General features: G+C 40.4%; 1 long non-coding RNA gene across 6 annotated transcripts; it reads left to right on the top strand.

The window, feature by feature from the left end:
* Nucleotides 1–10,635: 10,635 nt before the first annotated feature.
* LOC114921744 (uncharacterized) lies at nucleotides 10,636–19,426 on the top strand. 6 transcript variants are annotated; one of them, XR_010666277.1, is made up of 6 exons: nucleotides 10,636–10,870; nucleotides 11,872–11,942; nucleotides 12,093–12,239; nucleotides 16,385–16,576; nucleotides 17,897–17,923; nucleotides 18,170–19,426. It is a non-coding gene; the product is annotated as an uncharacterized lncRNA (long non-coding RNA). The 6 variants fall into 6 exon arrangements; XR_010666278.1 differs by having other exon boundaries at nucleotides 12,064–12,239; XR_010666276.1 differs by having other exon boundaries at nucleotides 11,872–12,239.
* Nucleotides 19,427–20,199: the final 773 nt, after the last annotated feature.

Here is a 20,199-nt window from a genome sequence, read left to right as displayed (position 1 = left end):
CCTGACTGTATATGTGCATAAATGACACCACTTCCTTACTGAATGAATCAGACGAAGCAGGAATAAATATCTGCCTACTGAGCGCTCCTGCTGAATAGTAGGTACTAAACAGTATACAGCACAGATAGTAGGTACTGTTTACTGACTACTGAAAGATTGTGTAGGCACTTTGCAATTCAGATGCACCCACGGACCGTTACAACTATAAAATTACAGATTTCTCTGGCTTTGATAACTGATGGAAATATTTGACATAATGTGAGTACTCAATAAAATATATATAAGATGCGTATAGTAAATTTTTTATGAATCTACATATTTTAATGTAAACATTAGCAACCAAATTCTACATATACCTTAAGTTGTCCAGTTTCTGATGGATTCATCCTGTGTTGTCTAACCATTACCTCAATGTGGTATTGGGATTGGGGAGTAATGTATCAGGGGGGGAAACCAACCATTGGGTTATCAATGTGAGTGACAGACATCATGCTCATGTTAGAACAGGAAGTTTAGATTTGGTTGGAGTGTTATTAAGATCCACCAGGGGGAGGAAAATCCTGATGATGTGCAAATGTAAGATCATGTATGTGTGTGTTATTCGGTTCTGGACTCAACAGACTTCAGAGACTTTATTCATTTGATTATGCAATATCCTCGCAACGAAGAAGGTCATCTCTTTGTGTAGTGGCTTCTTGTGTGTCATATAAAAATTGTCACTTGTGTCATAGGAGCCAACCTGTTCGTTCCTGATGCGTGTCCACTTAAATATACTCACAGATCCGTTGTTTCACTTGATTTCTTATTTTATTCGTAATTCCACTTTCCAGAACAGATCCAAAATGAATAAATCAAAATTCAAAACAAAAGGTCATGATCAAAAACATTTGCTGCGTGGCTCCTATACCTCCACCACAGTCCACAAACAAAAAAACGATCTACTTTTTCTTCTCACCACCTGTGCATCGCACCCAAATTAATTAACTTGGCTCCACCCATAACACAAAATACCTGCCAAAAGGTTTCTCTGTCAAATCAAGTACTTCGCATAAATTAATACTTATTTCTTACTACACAAAAAATATACTCTATTAACACAAACTTAAACCATACTTCTGAAACTGAAGTTATCATGATTAAAATGGCCTCTACACCTTGAAATCATTAAAGATACCACATTCCAATAAAAACGCTCCTGCTGCATCGAGAAGCGTCCCCACGATCCAGATCCAGAGAAAGATTTATCCACATCACATCATTACAGATCCATGGATTCATTCAAGTATGCCACCACTGCTCCCAATGTTCCCACTTTATTTTTCTGTAATTATTCAGTTTTATGAGTGATTTTTTTTAACTGCGATACACCAAACGTTTGGGCCGCACTCTGACCTTTCCATTGACACCTCGTGGCCAATCACGACCTTCAATTCACTGTTCCCAGCCTATAACAGCCAATGAGAGCCTCAGTAGAAGCAGGTGCTTGCCCCTGTTCTGATGTATGTACTGTTTAACCGGCCAATTGCATTGTACATGGACGTTACAGAGCGGAGCATCTTCCCTCAGAGATGATCTTTGGTCAGAGTAATTTAATCCGTCTTTATTTTCTGAGTTCATGTTGAGAAGTGACAGCTACATCCATATAATGATCACAGATATTTTCTGGTCATATTCTCGAGATCTGGACTCAGTTATCTTTTTATCTCGTAACAACCTTACCAGTTACGGAGGACGTCTGTAGCAGAGTGGCGTTCTCTTCCATCATCGCTCACGTTCTTCGCCGTCATTGCAGGGTTCAGGACTCTGGTCAGCTGGCATACCGGTGTTATGCCGAGAGATGCATCCCTGCCAGTGTTTTAAAACGATATAACTCGTAAACGTTAACCGGCCTGTCCCCTGAGGGGGTCACAACAACGTTTTTCGTGCTTCTATTTGGTCATGATAACGCCGCCCCCAGCCCCTGACGTATAACGGGTTCTTTCTTGTAGACCAGCAGAGAGTTGGTGCTACTCTGGGCCTGGTTTTTGTGGCTCAGAGCCAGTTCTTTGGTTGTCGAAACACAAAGAGCTGGTGCTTCTTTAGGCACAGGCTCCAAACAAGCCCTGGAGCTGGCTTGGTGGAAAAAGGACGCGTGTCCGCTCCGGGCTACCGTAGAAGCCAGAGACATTTGCAAAGCATAGAGAAATGTGAGCAGAGTGCCGTAAAAAAAAACACTGCAAGGAGAAGAATTATGGAACAGAAAATATGACCATATTTACTTTTATTCGCTTAATGAAAACGTAAACTAGAAGTTGAAGAACAATCTTAAGGTTTGTCTTCACTCATACGTGAGCTGCAGAGTCTTGACAATCTGTGAAAATGTGTTTTGTGTTTTTGCATCCCATCAGATAAGAGCGCTCCTCTCTTCAAAGAAACCACAGGGACTGATGGGTAAAAAAAACCTTAGCCCACATTCAGCTGCTGCCATAGAGAAGCAGTTGAACAGTTTTTGTACGACAGTTTTTCATCGTGGTAGACCCACAGTGATGGAGTCAGTGTGACACCTCGACAAAAACCTCTCCCAGGTTTATCTGCTCGGATAGAGACCGGATTTAAAGGGGCTCTATTTCCCTCACTGTCATCATAAGTGATGTCAGTCTGGGACACCTACTAAATAGTGTTGTGAAATGTGAAGCTCAAAAGCCTCCTCATGTATCTGATACTGGGGTCAGTAAAATCCCTAATTTCAGCCTCTGTCTGAAACGCTTCATTTCAGCTACTGTCTCTTTAAGTTCCCACTCCCTCTAAATGGCCAGCTTTATTTGCAGTCGCAGGGAAATTTTATTGGAGTGAGCGTCCGGGTGGGCGTGTCCTACAACTTTGCTCCATGCTCTGCTCTGATGCATCGGTAGAATCTGACGTCAGGTTCTGTCAAAGTGTCGCTAAGTTCTCGTAGTGTCTCGTTCAGAGCAGCAGGAAACTATGTTCAGGGATTCGTGGAACAACTGTGGGCTTTTTTTTTGCCTTTTTTATTAGACAGGACAGCTGAATAGAGACAGGAAATGTTGGGAGGAGAGAGAGAGGGTCGACATGCAGCAAAGGAATGAGGACTGAACTCATGGCCGCTTCGATGAGGACTACAGCCTTCGTACATGGGGTGCACGACTTGACGGCTAGGCCACCCTGCGCCTCAAATGTCTTGTTTTAATTAACTCCTGCACACTGACTGAATTGCCCAAAACATTGGCAAAGTTTGTCAGTGACACAGTGCTCTCTCTCTTAGTATCGGAAACTTTGACAACCTCAGTAAGAACTAAAAGGAGCAAGGTCTTTTGACCACGTCCCCCTTAGAAGCACATTTAAGAGTGCTATTCTGCGTCAGCGATGTTACGGAGCTCAGTGGCCTTAAAGGTCCCATATTATACTTTTTCTGGTTTTATATGCTCTTTAGTGTGTTTTCCAAATGTCCATCTATGTGCAAAAATTCAAAGTCCGCGGAAACGCGGCTTCTCCTACGTCCTCCTGTTAGCTGTAGCATTAGCTGCATGTAACGCTCGGTTCTAGCCCCCCTCGAAAAATATTTTGCCAGTGTGACGTCATTGTCAGTGTGATATCACTGATCTAAGCCCATTGGCTCATTGTGGCAAGCCCTGCAGCTCATGTTGCACGCCCGTTAACTTCTGTAGCACGCCCACGATATGCCGTAGCCTGCGGTAGCACAGTAGTGCTAAAGTGCTAATGTTTTTGCTCTCCTCGGAGCCAAAGTGGCTGCATTCCCAATACCGTAAAAGGGGCGGGACATTTCCGAGAACCGTGCTGAGCGACTGACCAATTACGGTAGAGCCGACAGGCCGACCAATCAGATCAGACTTGGCACACGTGGGGACTCTGAACGTGGTCACTTCAGAGTCTTAGAGAGAGAGTCAGAAGCGAGCCGGTGCATGGAGTGGCAGGACATGAAAACAGACACTTTTTTCAAACTTTAGCTATTGTGAACATACTTTTGTAGGTACATAGATTAAATATAAGAACCCCAAAAATTGCATAATGTGACCTCTTTAAGACATTCATACTGATTCTGCAACGCCATAATACGAGTTCCCCAGTCTGTGCACTCACATTGCGTTACAGAGACGCGAGAGCTCTACACACACACAGCGCTGTTCTCCCTCGCTGGCTCAGCTGATCCAGTTTCACACCTGTAACGCCTGTTACTACATCAGAGGTGGATCACTTCGTCCCCCCATAACACCTCCGTGACATTCATATTTAAGGAAAAACGTCACATGAAACGTCAGTCTGAAGAGGGCTTGAAACTCCAAGACTGAAGGTATTCAAAGAAATGTAACGAGAAACTTTAAGACTGATATCACATTGTGGGGACGACACAGTCCGATGATGGTGGCTTTTATGGCTTCTGTGGCATTTATATTTTATACCCATTAAATAATCATTAATGAATTAAAACAAGAATATATTTATTGTTTGTCCCTTCCACTTATACATCTAATTACACACTGCTCGCAGTCTTTCTGCTTTCCGTCCAAACTCTCTATGACATAAACCAGTTAAACACACAAAAGCCAATTTCAATACTACCACCTCCACAATCTTAATGTGTAATTTAATACTTTTTACATGAGGACTCATTAAACCAGGCCCCAAGAGTAAATGCAAACGTCTTAGACAAGACTACAACCATCATAAGAAAAGGGAATGACTCATGCCTCAGTCTGCCTCAAGTGGTCACACCGGGATCTGCAGCAGCCTCAGCTGATCACTCAATCAATCAATCAATCAATTTTTATTTGTGTAGCATCAACTCATAACAAGTGTTAGCTCGAGACACTTTACAAAAAGCAGGTAAATTACCTTACTGTTTGTCTTTTAACATTACAAAAGAGCAGGTAAAAAGACCTTACTCATTGTTATGTTACAAAAAGCAGGTGAAAGACCTTACTTATTGCTATATTACAAAGCCTTACTTATTGCTATATTACAAATCACTGTGTGATGCTAATTATCTAGTGTTAGCATGCTAACTGAAGTAGGTAAATCTGCATTTTCTTTTGATGATCGGAGCTCTTCCCTCTCTTGCAGATTTTAGGAATTTCATTTCTAGCCACCTTGTAGTGTTTGTAGTTGTTGTTAGTTTGCTTATCTTACTGTACTTGTAATTTTGATGCCGTTGTAAATTAGGGAAACCTCGAAGTCCTTTCGTGAATGTATAAAAGTTTGAATTGACTTGTCAGACTCCTGCATGTTAGCATTGTCATTATAACAATGCCAGTCAGTCTTTGACTGACGAGGTGTCGAGATGCTGCTGTGGTATGTAAACACTGTTCACCGTTGGCGGAGTTTATGATCGTAAAGTGCCGTCCTTTCTATCAACCGAGAGAGATAACAGCGACCTTGCTGGTTGCTGTGTATATTCCCCCCAACACCAACAACGTTGATAGAATTGACGCACTTTGGGAACTTTACAACGCCATCGGTGAGCAACAGACAGCCCACCAAGACGGATTTTTCATCATCGCTGGGGATTTTAACCATGCAAATCTCAAGACGGTTTTACCCCACTTCCACCAACACGTGACCTTTCCCACAAGAGAAGGTAACATTCTGGACATGATTTACACATCAGTTAAAGGTGCTTACAAAGCTTCACCCCTCCCCCACATTGGCCACTCTGACCATATCAGTGTAATGCTAATGCCAACTTACAGACCCAGGGTTAAAGTCACCAAACCAGTTCTGAAGCAGGTATGTGTGTGGCCAGAGGGGGCCTCTGCTGCACTACAAGACTGCTTTGATACCACAGACTGGGAGATGTTTAAGCAGGCAGCCACCTACAACAACCACACAGACATTGAGGAGTATTCTGACACTGTTACCTCCTACATTAGCAAATGCATTGCTGATGTCACCACCACCAGAACCATCACCACCCGGGCTAACCAGAAGCCATGGCTGACAGGAGAGGTACGTGGGCTACTGAGGGCCAGGAACACTGCCTTCAGAGCTGGGGACGCAGCCTGCCTGAGAACAGCGAGGGCCAACCTGTCCCGTGGCATCAGGGAAGCCAAACGCAGCTACACACTAAAAATAACCGGACACTTCAAGGACAGCAGAGACGCGCGGAGCCTGTGGCGTGGTATCCAGACCATCACGGACTACAAACCCAAGCCACAGACCTGTGACAGCAACACCTCTCTGCTGAACGACCTTTGCCAGGTTTGAAGCACACAACAGCACGCCCCCACAGAAGACCACCCCCCCTCCCCATGACCAGACCCTGTGCCTGACTGCAGCCAGCGTGAAGAGAACCTTCTCCAAGATCAACACCCGCAAGGCTGCAGGTCCAGACAACATTCCTGGCCGTGTGCTGAAGGACTGTGCAGAGGAGCTCAAAGATGTCTTCACAGACATTTTCAACGCTTCTCTGAGTCAGGCTGTTGTTCCGTCGTGCTTCAAAGCCACCACCATCATACCCGTTCCAAAGAAGCCCTCACCATCCACATTCAATGACTATTGACCCGTTACACTGACCCCCTTCGCCATGAGGTGCTTTGAAAGGTTAGTCATGGCCCACATCAAATCCACCCTCCCTGCCACCCTGGACCCCTACCAGTTTGCATACCGAGGTAACAGATCCACTGAGGATGCCATCTGTTCTGCTCTTCACCCAGCCATCACCCACCTGGACACCGAAAACTCATACGTCAGAATGCTGTTCATAGACTTCAGTTCAGCATTCAGCACCATCATCCCTCAGCAGCTGATCGGCAAACTGGACCAGCTGGGGCTCAGCACTTCCCTGTGCAACTGGCTGCTGGACTTCCTCAGCGAGAGGCCTCAGACAGTGCAGGTCGACGGCAGCACATCAAAAACCACCGTCATGAGCACGGGGGCCCCCCAAGGTTGTGTGCTCAGCCCCCTGCTCTTCACGCTGCTGACCCACGACTGCGCTCCATCCTTCAGCAGCAACCACATTGTGAAGTTCGTCTCATCTCCAACAACGATGAGACGCACTACAGGATGGAGGTCAGCCAACTGGCCACGTGGTGCAGAGACAACAACCTCTTCCTGAACGTCGACAAGACCAAGGAGGTTGTTGTCGAGTTCCAGAGAGTCCCCACTCCTAAACCCCCACTGACCATCGACGGTGCTGCTGTGGAGAGAGTGAGCAGCACCAAGTTCCTGGGGGAACATCAGTGAGGATCTCTCCTGGACAACCAACACCACATCACTGGCCAAGAAGTCCCAGCAGCGCCTCTACTTCCTCCGCAAGCTGAAGAGAGCACGAGCCCCCCCCATCCATCATGTGCTCCTTCTCCAGAGGCACCATCGAGAGCATCCTGACCAGCTGCATCACTGTGTGGCTTGGGAGCTGCACTGCTGCCAACCGCAAGACCCTGCAGCGCACAGTGAAGGCTGCTGAACGGATTATCGGTGTCCCACTCCCCTCTCTTCTGGACCTCTACGGTACCCGCCTCACCCGCAAAGCAACCAGCATTGTGCGTGACCCCACCCACCCCTCACACAGCCTCTTCAGCCTCCTGCCATCGGGGAGATGGTACTGCAGCCTGCGGGCCGGCTCCACCAGACTGGGAAACAGCTTCTTCCACCAAGCTGTCAAGAAGCTTAACTCTCTCCCCTCTCTTCCTTCCCTCCCCTCTGCCCCCACAAACACTGGACGTTGAAACCCCCTCCCACCAAGAACTCTGGACTAATAACTCTGAAGCTAACTATTCAAAAGTACACTCAGTTTACTGCACATTGCACAAGTTTACAGAACTCTGGACTAATAACTCTGAAGCCAACTATTCAAAAGTACACTCAGTTTACTGCACATTGCACATATTGCACAAGTTTACCTTTTCTTTAAATTTTATTTTATTTACCATTTTGTACCTTTTGCACAATTTAGAATTTATTACTGTAAATATTATTGTTGGGCCACGCAGGCTTAGGACAGTCAAACAATGGACTTGGGCCTGCACCTCTGTTTGAAGCCTCATTTGAGTTATTCACTGAGATCACAAAGAGGCCTAAAAGGACTCTTAATCACAGAATCCCCTGCGGTACTTCACACCTACACGTGAAGTAAGGGGGGGACCGGAATACCTCTCTCCTCATTGGAGGGGACCTGAGGTAGACCCCCCATGGAGCAGGCCAGGCTACAAAAACTCCAAGACTTCCATTGCTCGACCTCTCTCCATGCGCTGACTTCTAGTGTTCGGAGACACAAGCTCACCTCCTGTTTCCTGCAACAATCTTCCTTTGTTTTAAGTTTTTTGGCGCGCAGGTAATCCGCGGCCGGCAGTGTTCTAAATTCCGAGCTCGGATTGTCCAGTGAACGCATCTCAGTTTCTCGGAGAGCGTCAGACTACAACAGATTATCAGAAAGATAACGGTCTTATTCCGTCCTGCAACGAAAGGACATCAAAGGACATCTTTCCACTCGACGGAGAACCAACAAAGTCGCTCTCGCCGTAAGGGACCCTCGCCGCCATCAGACGCCTCTGCACCAGGACGGACAGAAGATCTGCTCCATCGCCGGACTCTTTTCCTTTCACCAATCACGGACAAAGCGATTCACAAGTGAGGCTTAATTAGGTCTGGGCAGAATTAGCTTTAGAGAGTGTTTTTAACAATTGTTGATCGAAGCAGGAACTGTAATTTTCATCTTTATTGGACCGCTGCGTCCTGAGTTTTAACTGTTTAAAACTCTTGTTGTTGTTTCGGACCGCTGCGTCCTATATGTGTTTAGCGTAACAGTGTTATAACCGGGTATTACTCTTCTAATCAGAAAGGCCAGTGTAAGCTGTATTAACTTGAATTCGGCTATTGGTTTGTTTCTGTGAATGAAGGGAATTACTCCGAGTTGTGGCGCGGGAGTCGGACTGTGATCCGGCCTCTTCAGGCACGCATTTCTCTTTTATTCTCTTTTATCCTCTTTTATTTCCCCTTCTACGAACACACACACACATATTCCTGTGTAAACGTACATCTGGAGACTAACTCCACCACCGCGCCATTACGCACAGAGATCTATTCACTCGCGGCCATCCAGACGCCTCAGTGACACAGATCTTGTAGGGCCGAACTCGGTCTCTTTTAGACATTAAGGCCACATTTAGGCCTTTGTTAGGTGTGCGCCATCGGAAGGGCGACCACGTGGGACGAAGCAATCTTTTCCCCCCTTTTCTCTTCCTTTCATCCACACACGCACGCACCCAGGTCTTTGTTAGGTTTGCGCCATCGTGAACGACCACGTGGGTACGAAGCCATCTCCCCCCTTTTCTTCTTCCCCCTCTCTCTCTCTCTCTCTCACACACACACACATACACACACACACACACACACACACACACACACACACACACACACACACACACACACACACACACACACACACACACACACACATTCACACCCCTTCCACAAGCCTTTGCTTGATAATGTTTGTTGCTTAGATTAGTTTATAATAGTTATTTGTTTCATTAAGTTCATTGATTTTTATTGGTGTTGCTTTGTTTAAATAAATTCTGTTATAATTTAAGAGAGCAGTTGTTTGTGGTTACTGGTGTATTTACATTGTGATATAAGCTGGGTGCGAAGGCTTTGTGTACGGATTTCACGCCTTCAATTTATTAAATATAGTTATTCATTATTAATAATATTAGTAATTAAATAACTAATTTGAGACTGATTTGAGTGATATTTTGGTTATATTTACCTGATTACAGGTTGGTGCCCCAAAACGAGATTAAACATAGTTTAATGATATTTTATTTATATTATTAATAATTAAGTATAATTATTAAAGAATATAACCAAAGTTGACTTGATACAACCCCAGCATTATTTATATTATTTTTACCTCATTTTATTTTATCTATTTTACCTTATCTTATTTTACCTTATTTTGGTTGTATTGCACCGCGGGATGGAGACAAACGCAATTTTGATTCCACTGTATTTCTGGCATATTTTGAAATTGACAATAAAGTTGACTTTGACTTTGACTTTGATAAATTTATTGGCATGCGTATGTATGCATTTGCATTTTATCCAGCTGTTTGACTCGTCTGTTTTAACCCGTATGTCATGACTCGTCTGTTTAAACTTGTACATGTTTTAACTCGCCTGTTTCTACAGGTCTGTTTTAACTCACCTGTTTCTATACGTCTGTTTTAACTCGCCTGTTTCTACAGGTCTGTTTGAACTTGTCTATTTTGACTGGCTTGTTTTAACTTGTCTATTTTGACTTGTTTGATTTGACTCAACTGTTTTGACTCGTCTGTTTAAACTCTGTTGTTTAAACTTGTCTGTTTTTGACTCGTCTGTTTTTACTCGTCTGTTGTGATTCGTCTTTTTTAACCCGTCAGTTTTGACTCACTTGTTTTAAATCGTCTGTTTTACTTGTCTGTTTTGACTCATCTGTTTGAACCTGTATGTTGTGACTCGTCAGTTTAAACCCTGTTGTTTAAACTCTGTTGTTTAAACTCTGTTGTTTTAACTCGTCTGTTTTAACATGTCTGTTTTAACTTGTCTGTTTTTGACTCGTCTGTTTTGACTCGTTTGTTTTGACTCGTCTGTATGAACCTGTATGTTTTGACTCGTCTGTTTTAACTTGTTTGTTTTGACTCGTCTGTTTTAACTTGTATGTGGAGCCTCGCCTGTTTCCTGCAGCTCTGAGGTTTTTGTTCGAGGGTTTTTCACCGTGTATACAGTGGGGTACCACTATGACTGAAAGTGCACACAGAGCTGAACAAAAACCTCCAGTCTACTCTAATCTTTCTGTTTACTCTCAGAAACATCCAGAACAAACAAATAAACAACAAATAAACAACAGGTAAACAACCAGACACAGTAAGGTATTCAGGTGAGTCATCAGCTCATTCTTTGTATTCTTACTGAACATTGTCTGACTGCTGCTCTGATGTCGATTTGTCTGACATTATCTAAATTTTAACCCGTATGTCATGACTCGTCTGTTTAAACTTGTACGTGGAGCCTCATCTGTTTTAACTTGCCTCTTTCTACAGGACTGTTTTAACTCACCTGTTTCTATACGTCTGTTTTAACTCGTCTGTTTCTACAGGTCTGTTTGAAGTTGTGTGTTTTAACTCGTCTGTTTTGACTCGTCTGTTTAAACCCATCGGTTTTGACTGGCTTGTTTTAACTCGTCTATTTTGACTGGCTTGTTTTAACTCGTCTATTTTGACTCATTTGATTTGACTCAACTGTTTTGACTCGTCTGTTTAAACTCTGTTGTTTAAACTTGTCTGTTTTTGACTTGTCTGTTTTTACTCGTCTGTTGTGATTCGTCTTTTTTAACCCGTCAGTTTTGACTCACTTGTTTTAAATCGTCTGTTTTGACTCGTCTGTTTGAACCTGTCTGTTTTGACTTTTCTGTTTCGACTCGTTTGTTTTGACTCGTCTGTTTGAACCTGTATGTTGTGACTCGTCTGTTTAAACTCTGTTGTTTAAACTCCGTTGTTTTGACTCGTCTGTTTTAACTTGTCTGTTTTTGACTCGTCTGTTTTGACTCGTTTGTTTTGACTTGTCTGTATGAACCTGTATGTTGTGACTCGTCTGTTTTAACGCCTCTGTTTTGACTCGTTTGTTTTAACTTGTCTTTTTTAACTCGCCTGTTTTGACTTGTTTGTTTTAACTCGTCTGTTGTGACTTGTCTGTTTTAACTCGTCTGTTTTGACTCGTCTGTTTTAACTTGTATGTGGAGCCTCGCCTGTTTCCTGCAGCTCTGAGGTTTTTGTTCGAGGGTTTTTCACCGTGTATACGTGGGGTACCACTCTGACTGAAAGTGCACACAGAGCTGAACAAAAACCTCCAGTCTGCTCTAATCTTTCTGTTTACTCTCAGAAACATCCAGAACAAACAAATAAACAACAAATAAACAACAGGTAAACAACCAGACACAGTAAGGTATTCAGGTGAGTCATCAGCTCATTCTTTGTATTCTTACTGAACATTGTCTGACTGCTGCTCTGATGTCGATTTGTCTGACATTATCTAAAGAGAATTTAACTCAGTGTGTGTTTCTGTCTCTTACAGCCTGGTGTGTGTGTTTCTGTCTCTTACAGCTCGGTGTGTGTCCATGAAAAGTGGATTTTTTAACTTTTGGAGCCTCTGTGAGGACGATCAGCAGCTCTGAGGTTTTTGTACGAGTCTGTAACACTGTGATGCTTTGCTGTTTGGAAAAGGAATACGTCTCAAAGTCCAACCTACAGGTAAGAAAACACTCTTTATACTTTAAAATTGGACCGTATTTACAACACTTTAAAAAGGCTGGGAATACAAGGGAATATGTTTTATGTTTAAAAATGTAATTTGATGGATTAGTGGAAGAGAGCTTCAGCTGACATCCTTAAGAAATCATTCAGGGTAAAAAAAAAGACCAAAAATGCATCCTAGTACAACTTAAACTAAAACTAAAACTATGTTTTCATTTAGTTCAAAACCTGAAATGATCACCGATTCAGTTATTGCAATGTTTTTAAATCCTAGACGTCTTTTATCGTGTGTTATAATGAAGTATAAAATAATAAAAAGTTGCAGGTATCAAAATAGAAAAAATTGTAATGTTGATTTACTGCAGCTCAATTTATATATGAAAAATATCAAACCATCAGATGTTCAGTCATATTTTAAACTAAAAACTGCCGCGAGCAAAAAGAGAGAGCAGTGCTGGTTCTTTAAAATTCAAGGGTCAACAACTTCTGATGTTCCTCAAGTTCTTACGCTGTTTCATAGAGATGCAAAAGTTACATTTATATCTGACAGCACTCATTAAAAACAAAAAAGTCATTATAAGCACATCGACTTCATCAGACAGGCGTGCCTAAATCTGAATTAAATCATTTAAAATTCTGAGAAATGGACAGAAACCAGAGCAGGAAATCCTCTGAAGTGTCTAAAAGTAATTCAATGTCTTGAATATACGGATTTAAAGGTTTTAAAAAATAAGAGTCAACTAAATTTTTTAGATGTTAAAATCTCTCTTGACAGCCCTTTTTGTCATAAATAAAAAGCAGAATGCAGACTGTTTAAAAATTTAAAAGAGATTTTAATTTGTTGTTTTAAACGCAGAACTGCCAAAAAAACTTAAATCAATAAAAGGTGAATGAAAAACTGTTTTACAGTTATAGATGAACTTTAAGTTGAAGCCAAATAAATAAAACGATAACTGTTTTAATTCTTAATCCCAGCTGGTTTCTCGCTGTTCACAGCTAATGTTAATACCACTTAAAATGCATTCAAGAGAATAACTAAATGATAAAACATTTAAATGGAAACTTTTAGATCAAAGCCAACTCTGAAGTGAAATAATGTTTTAAGGGCTTTTAAGTATGATTGAAATATTTTTAGTAGTGTGAATGAAATCATGTGAAGTCTGAGTTAAAAGAGTCAAATGATCTCGATAAGCCATCTAAACAAATTGAGAATGTATAAAACTGTATCATCTGCATATCGAATGATGTTGCTTTTATACACAAACCATGTAGGTCAAAGTTTAAGTAAAAACAAATCTCGAAAAATGTTATGACTTAAGTGCTTTTAAGTACGATTAACATGTGTAATTCTTTAATTTCCCACAAATGATGTTACAGTCTCATATTAACCTGCTGTTTAAGAAAAACAAAAAGTGTAAATTAAATCATGTGAAGTTTGAGTTAAAAGAGTCAAATGATCTCGACAAGTCTCCTGAACAAAATGAGATCGTATAAAACTGTGTCATCTGCATATCGAATTATGTTATTTTCATAAACAACCTTGTAGGTCAAAGTAAATAAAATCTATTAAAACCTTATGGCTTAAGTGCTTTTAAGTATGATTACAGTTTTCAATGTCCCACAAATTACGTTTTATTCTAACACTGCTGTGTCGAAAACTTTTTTTTTTTTAACATCAGTAACCATTTATATAAACTAAAGTGTGATGAAGTTATTTTGTACAAGAAATCTATTTTAGAGTAACTTTAAATGTGATAAGAAGAAATTTTATCTTTAAGAGAAGAATGAAAAGTTACTGGAGAAGTTTTTAATTGCACTTAAACCAGAAAAGAGTTTTTAAAAGTCCTCAACCGTTCCTAAACACGTCGATGCTGATGAATGTTGTGAGAATTTAGTCATTTTAAAATCAATCAATCAATCAATCAAAGTCATTTTAAAATGGCCTTAATAATTTTTGTATCGAGCAATGAACTGTCATGATTGGTTTGCATTTTCCCTTTTGTGGAAAAACAACTTTAATAGAACTGTTAATGTGATAAAGATATGATTATTAATTAAGTAAAGTTTAACATAGGGTTAATCGTATAGTGCTTAACTTCAGTCCCTTAATAGTTTAAATTCAATCTTTTGAAATGTGAGTTAAAAGAGTCAAGTGATTTCAACAGCTCATCTGAACAACTAGAAACATATAAAACTGTATCATCTGCATATCGAATGATGTTATGTTTTTAAACGACCCTGTAGGTCAAAGTTTAAGTAAAATTTAATCTCGTAAAACCTTATGACTTATGTGCTTTTAAAAACTATTAAAATATTTAATTTCCCACAAATTACGTTGTATTCTTAAATTTGTCTGCTGTGACAAAAACAGAAAGCATTTTAACATCAGTAACAATAAATATTAAGTGAAGTGTGATGAAGTTATTTTGTATGTAAAAAGAAGAAATTAAATATTTAAGAGAAGAATTATAAGTCATTAGAGGGGAAATAATCAAAGTTTGGGATTCGCTGTATCATCTGCATATTGATAAATGTTGCATTTATTACACATCCTTGTATGTCAAAGTTTAAATACAATTCAAATCTATTTAAGTTTTTTAAATGTTTGAACGTTTGAATGACTGTAACAGTGAGAAGTTTATTTTTGACTATACTAAATGTTAAAATGTTCCAAACTAAAAAAAGGGGTGCAGGTTGCCAGGCGGTTAGTTTGTTGAGCCCCATGTATGGAGGCTTAAATTCTTGAGATCGGGCGGCCTGGGTTAGAATCCGACCTGTGGCTCCTTTTTCGCTCTCTCTCTGACTCTATCCACTGTCCTGTCTCTCCAATAAAGACATAAAAAGCTCAAAATAAATAAAACTAAAACTGCTACAGGACTTTATAATCAAAATATTTTTCTAAAAGTCTTTGAAATATGGCTTCTCATCGTCTTTCACTGCTGAAGAATGAAATTCATTAAATAAGTCTTCTTAAGCTTTTAGTGCTATTATACCTTCTACCGCTTTATTGTGGACATCTGTTTAAGTATTAAATCATTTACTTAAACAAATTCTAAGGAAACTATTTCAAACAGACACGGGTTAACTGTCAGAGAACTTTTTAAACAGCAGAAAACTTAAAGTAGCCTCAAATAAATATGATTTTGAACCCGTGTTGTTTTAGTTTCATGTAAATGTACATACGTGTGAACCACCAACCTGCCGAGGGACTGCAGATGGACATGAGCCTGGCTCGTGGACAACATGTAGTCTTCTCAGCCTTCAGTCTGTTGGACAGTTAAAACTATAAAATCTGCTCCTCTTCTGTGATTTGTGTTGATTTCATTACCATCCTCGACTCCCTGAAGTCTAGCAGCAGACGTTGAAGGACCAACATGTCTAACATGTCACTGTCTATCACAGAGAACGTTTATCCTCTGCTGGGCCGGACATTTATTTTATTTTATTTTACCTTTATTTTACCAGGCAAGAATTGCTTGAGATCAAATGACCTCTTTTTCGAGCAAGGCCTGGCCAAAAACTTAAAGAGTGTATCCGCTTCTTCAGGCACCACTACACCACTCCCAATGTTTAAAGGTCCCATATTATACAATATTATATTTAGAACAAGAAACTTCACAGACATGTTTTGAGGAGTTCTGAGAATTATTTAAACTGGTTGAAGAGGAAGAGAATATTTGACCTTTAAAGCTATTTGAAAAGAAACATTTTGTCGGCCTTAACCGGTGGTTACCAAATACATTACTAAAATGATATTATGATTTGTTTGCTGTTGTGTTCCTCTGTGGTGTTTCAATATCAGGGTTTGGATATTGTATATTATATTGGCAGTAGGGGGGTCCTGAGTCCCTAGCGCGCTTTTTTGGGGGTTGGTGCACTCAAAAGTCTGGGAAGCCCTAGCCTAAAACATTCTTAAAATAAACTCAACTTTATTATCGGAATATTTTGATTTGTTGTCTTTTCTTTTCTCCTCATGGTCTTCATTGAAAACTTGATTATAAAATCATAAAAGCGTGTCCAGTGAGATGTTTACGTTTGATAAATAGAAGTGTCGTACGTAGTGTTTTTATTCACTTTCACAAATCCTCGTCCTCAAACAGTCCGTTTAAATCTGCTCTATAACGTTCTTCCATCGTGTTCAGTTCCGCCCCCCGTGGAGTTGTTCGTCCCTGGCCCTCTGCAGCCTGATGGGGTTCCCCTGGACCAGATGGTGGCAGAGGTGTGCCAGAAGAGGACGCATCCGACTGCCGTGACCACGACCACCCCGCGAACCTACGCCGTTGAAACCACCGTCTCCTATAAGCTGAACGACGCCTCCACCAACAACACCAAAGGTGAGGTAACGCTCCGTGCTGTGGTCAGGTGAACACGGATTTAAATCCTCAGTAAATTTAATCTGATAGCTGTCTTTCATTTGGCTTTTTAATTAAATTAAAAATGTTTTTGATGTTAAAACATTTATATTTTTAGGTCAACATTATTGTCCTTGAGGGTAAATTTGTGTCTCTCGCCCTCGGACGACCTCAATGATAGTGATGATGATGATGATGATGATGATGATGATGATGATGATGATGACTATGGTGATGATATTTAGGATTGTTTTGATGCTGATAAGAACTCTCAATAACAGCTGTCCATGTTGAGCTCTGCCTCTGGTCACTTCTGTCAGCACCTCTGATCACTTCCTGTCAGCTCCTGTGTGTCCGATCAGACTTAAAGCTGTTTGTTTGCACTTCCTGTCATTCTCTCCTTGCTTGTGTTGTTCTTACTCTCTGATGTTCATCACTTTGGATAAAAGCGTCTAATACATGAATTGTAAAGTTGAAAAATTTGTATTCATCGATCATCTACTAGTTTTTATATCAGGGTTTTAAATACAATTCATTCAATTAAAAGCACTTAGAAAAACATCTTTTACAGCACATATCATTTCATCACAAATAGATGGTTTATATACTTTTCATCAGTTTGTCCCAGGTTGGTGGGCCGCAGGTTTTACCCCGGAGGTCCTGGGAGACGGGAGCATTTTTTAACAATAAGCTCCTGCTGTCTCACCTAGTCAGAGGTCCAGCAAACCATGGATTTTAACTACATTTTAAATGAGGCCTTTTATAAACCCTTCAGGGTTCTTCAAGACATTTCAAGTATTTCTTAATCCCCTCAGTCCCAGAGAACCCATGCCCTCATTCTTAACTGAAACCTAACCCTGTACTGAAATGATCCAAACACATAAACTTTGTTTAACTTAGATTAAATCTAGTAGCAAAAAATGGAACCAATACTAAAACTTAAATCCGGTGAATCCAGGTAATAATAGGTCAGACAGGGCTTTGATAAAGTTCATAGAATAGAATAAATGTTTATTGCCATTTGCACAGGTACAGGACAGTACAGGTACATTGGAATTCTTGTGCGTTTCTCCCTGAGTCAGCTTCTACAAAAAAAAGTTAAAATTATATATAAAATAGACTAGCATTGTAAGAAAAAAAAAAAAGAGTAGAAAAAAGTAGAAAAAAGTAAAAGTAAAAATAAACAAGTTGTATTAACAGCTAAGTAAATTAAAATAAACTGTACAGAAGTTATACACTGAAATATCATGAGCTGTTTTCTCTGTGTTCCTGACTGTCGTGTTTTCTGTTCCCACCATCCAGTCGACACCTGTGACGACCTTCAACCAGGTGAGACACCAAACACACTTGAACACCTCAGCTGTTTTTTTTTACATTGTGTTTCAGGGTTAGCCCGTTCTAAGGATGTCAAAATATTAAATACTACAACCACCATATAATCTCTGCATGTTATTTTAAAGATCAATAGTAAAACATCTACACACCTGTCTGGTATTGTGACGACCCTAGCCAGAAGTCACAGATCGATGTTCAGTGAAATCAGACTGAACTTGTTTAATTTCCTTTTTTTCACAGAGAAAGCCAAACTGAACTTCCTCCTGCTGCTGATGAACGGAGTCAGAGTGGTGTTCACGAAAACGGTGGCCTTCAGCACCCTCCTCACCATCAGAGCTGTCTTCGCCTAACAACCGAGCGACTCTTTGTCAAAATGTTAGTAAATTCAGGATGAGATCAAGTTGATGATGGATCATGTGAGGCCTGCAGAATGGTCACTGCGCTCACTGTCACATTTAGATTAATATGAAAACATCATCATTCTTCAGTTCATGTTTCAGAATCAGCAGCACATGAAAATGCTCTGAAATCACACGAATGCAACACATTTTCACCAAAAACAATTATTTTAGTTTTTTAAAAGCAACAATCTGTAACTTCTCATGCTTCAAACAGTCATTTTAAAGTCTGTCTAATAGAACAATAACCTCCAACAGGGAGAATGCTGTCTCTCGTGTCCACAGAGCTCGCCTGTTTTCAGCACTATGTAACTTTGGCCGTGGGCCGAGGTCATCTGGTGAGATGTGTGTACGTCACTAGTTCACCAGCCTTCAGCTACAGAACACCAGTTAGCCCATATCTTCTCTGTTTGATACAAAGGCTGAGGCTAACTGCCAATGTCCATCAGCGACGCACACTTCTGTTGGGCCACAGTTACTCCGATGGAAATACGCGGACCGATGAACATTGTTAATGTTATTTCTACATTTTTTTTGGCAGAGAGAACTCAAATGATTCCTCGTCAGCCTCGACATCATCTTTTCTTATTGTATTGATTGAGAGCCCCCTGGTGGCGGAATCTACATACTGTGCCTTTAATATTTTCAACGATATTTAGGCAATAGGCTGGTTTCATGAAAAACCTACTTGTAGTTATGTTTATATTTCAGGTTCAGGTTGTTCTGCAGCCACCAAGATGATTCATTATTACACAAATACAAAACACATCAGGGAAAAATAAAACAATATAAAAGTGCTCGATTGTTTCCACCAATAAGGACATACAAGAGAAAGAAAAATCAATACATGTAATCAATGAAAAATAATAAAGTTGTTTGTATTAATCTCGTCTTTGGCATTGAAAATGTAGGGTTCCTCAGGGTTTAATTCTGGGGCCCATTTTTTTTATGTTTAATTCATTCAGTCAAGCATAGAGTTAGATGTTACACAGACGATACTCAGACTTATATCTCAGTCATCTCAATGACATGTTCTAATTATTTAACCTGTCTGTTCTCAAAACAACCTTTCACTCATTAATAAATACTTTGACTTGAACTGAAATGTTTTCTTCATTCAGCTTTCTGTCTGTCTGTCTGTCTGTACATGATATATTTTTCTCTGTCGGTTTTTCAGTTTGAGTTTCAGTTGAAACCACATTTCATCAGAAACCATCCCAACAGTCAAACCTGAAAGAGGCGATAAAGATCAGACAGGAACCAGGCAGACGCTCAGTTTCACTTCAACAGAACAGACTTTAGTTGAACCATCAGCTCCGTCTGTTCACTGAGGGATTACTGAGAGGTTTTACAATCCGTCTGTTGGTTTGTAAATTGTTTATCAAACAGATCACACTGTGCTGGCTGAAGGAAACACCTCTAAATCTCTGAAAATTAAAAAAAGGAGTTCCACAGGGCTTGGACCACTGATATTCACACTTTATTTTAACAGCATTGGTTGTAATGTTTCTAACACAAGTTCTATGCATATGCGGATGATACTGTTATTTATTGCTGTGCTTCTACACAGCATGAGACTCTCCGTTACTTACAGGAGACCTTTTTTACTGTACAGGACACACTATATGAGCTAACTCATGATGTCTACAAGCTCAAACCTGCTAAGGCAGATGTGACTGAGTATCATTTTATAAATACCTCAGATTTAGGATACGCTGTCTTTTAAGCTTCCTATTTGGGAGCTTGAAAAAAAGTTAAAGTTTCAGCTGGGTTTCTATTTTCGAAATTAGTCTTCATTTTGTTTTGGTGCAAAAAAACAACTTGTTGCTACTTATATGCCCCTGATGGATTAAGTCGCTGTTCTGTGTACCC

The sequence above is a fragment of the Labrus bergylta genome, chromosome 4, assembly GCF_963930695.1.
Source record: "Labrus bergylta chromosome 4, fLabBer1.1, whole genome shotgun sequence".
Lineage (NCBI taxonomy): Eukaryota > Metazoa > Chordata > Actinopteri > Labriformes > Labridae > Labrus > Labrus bergylta.
Note: the sequence above shows the minus strand (reverse complement) of the source record. Positions and strands in the feature narration are given on the sequence as shown.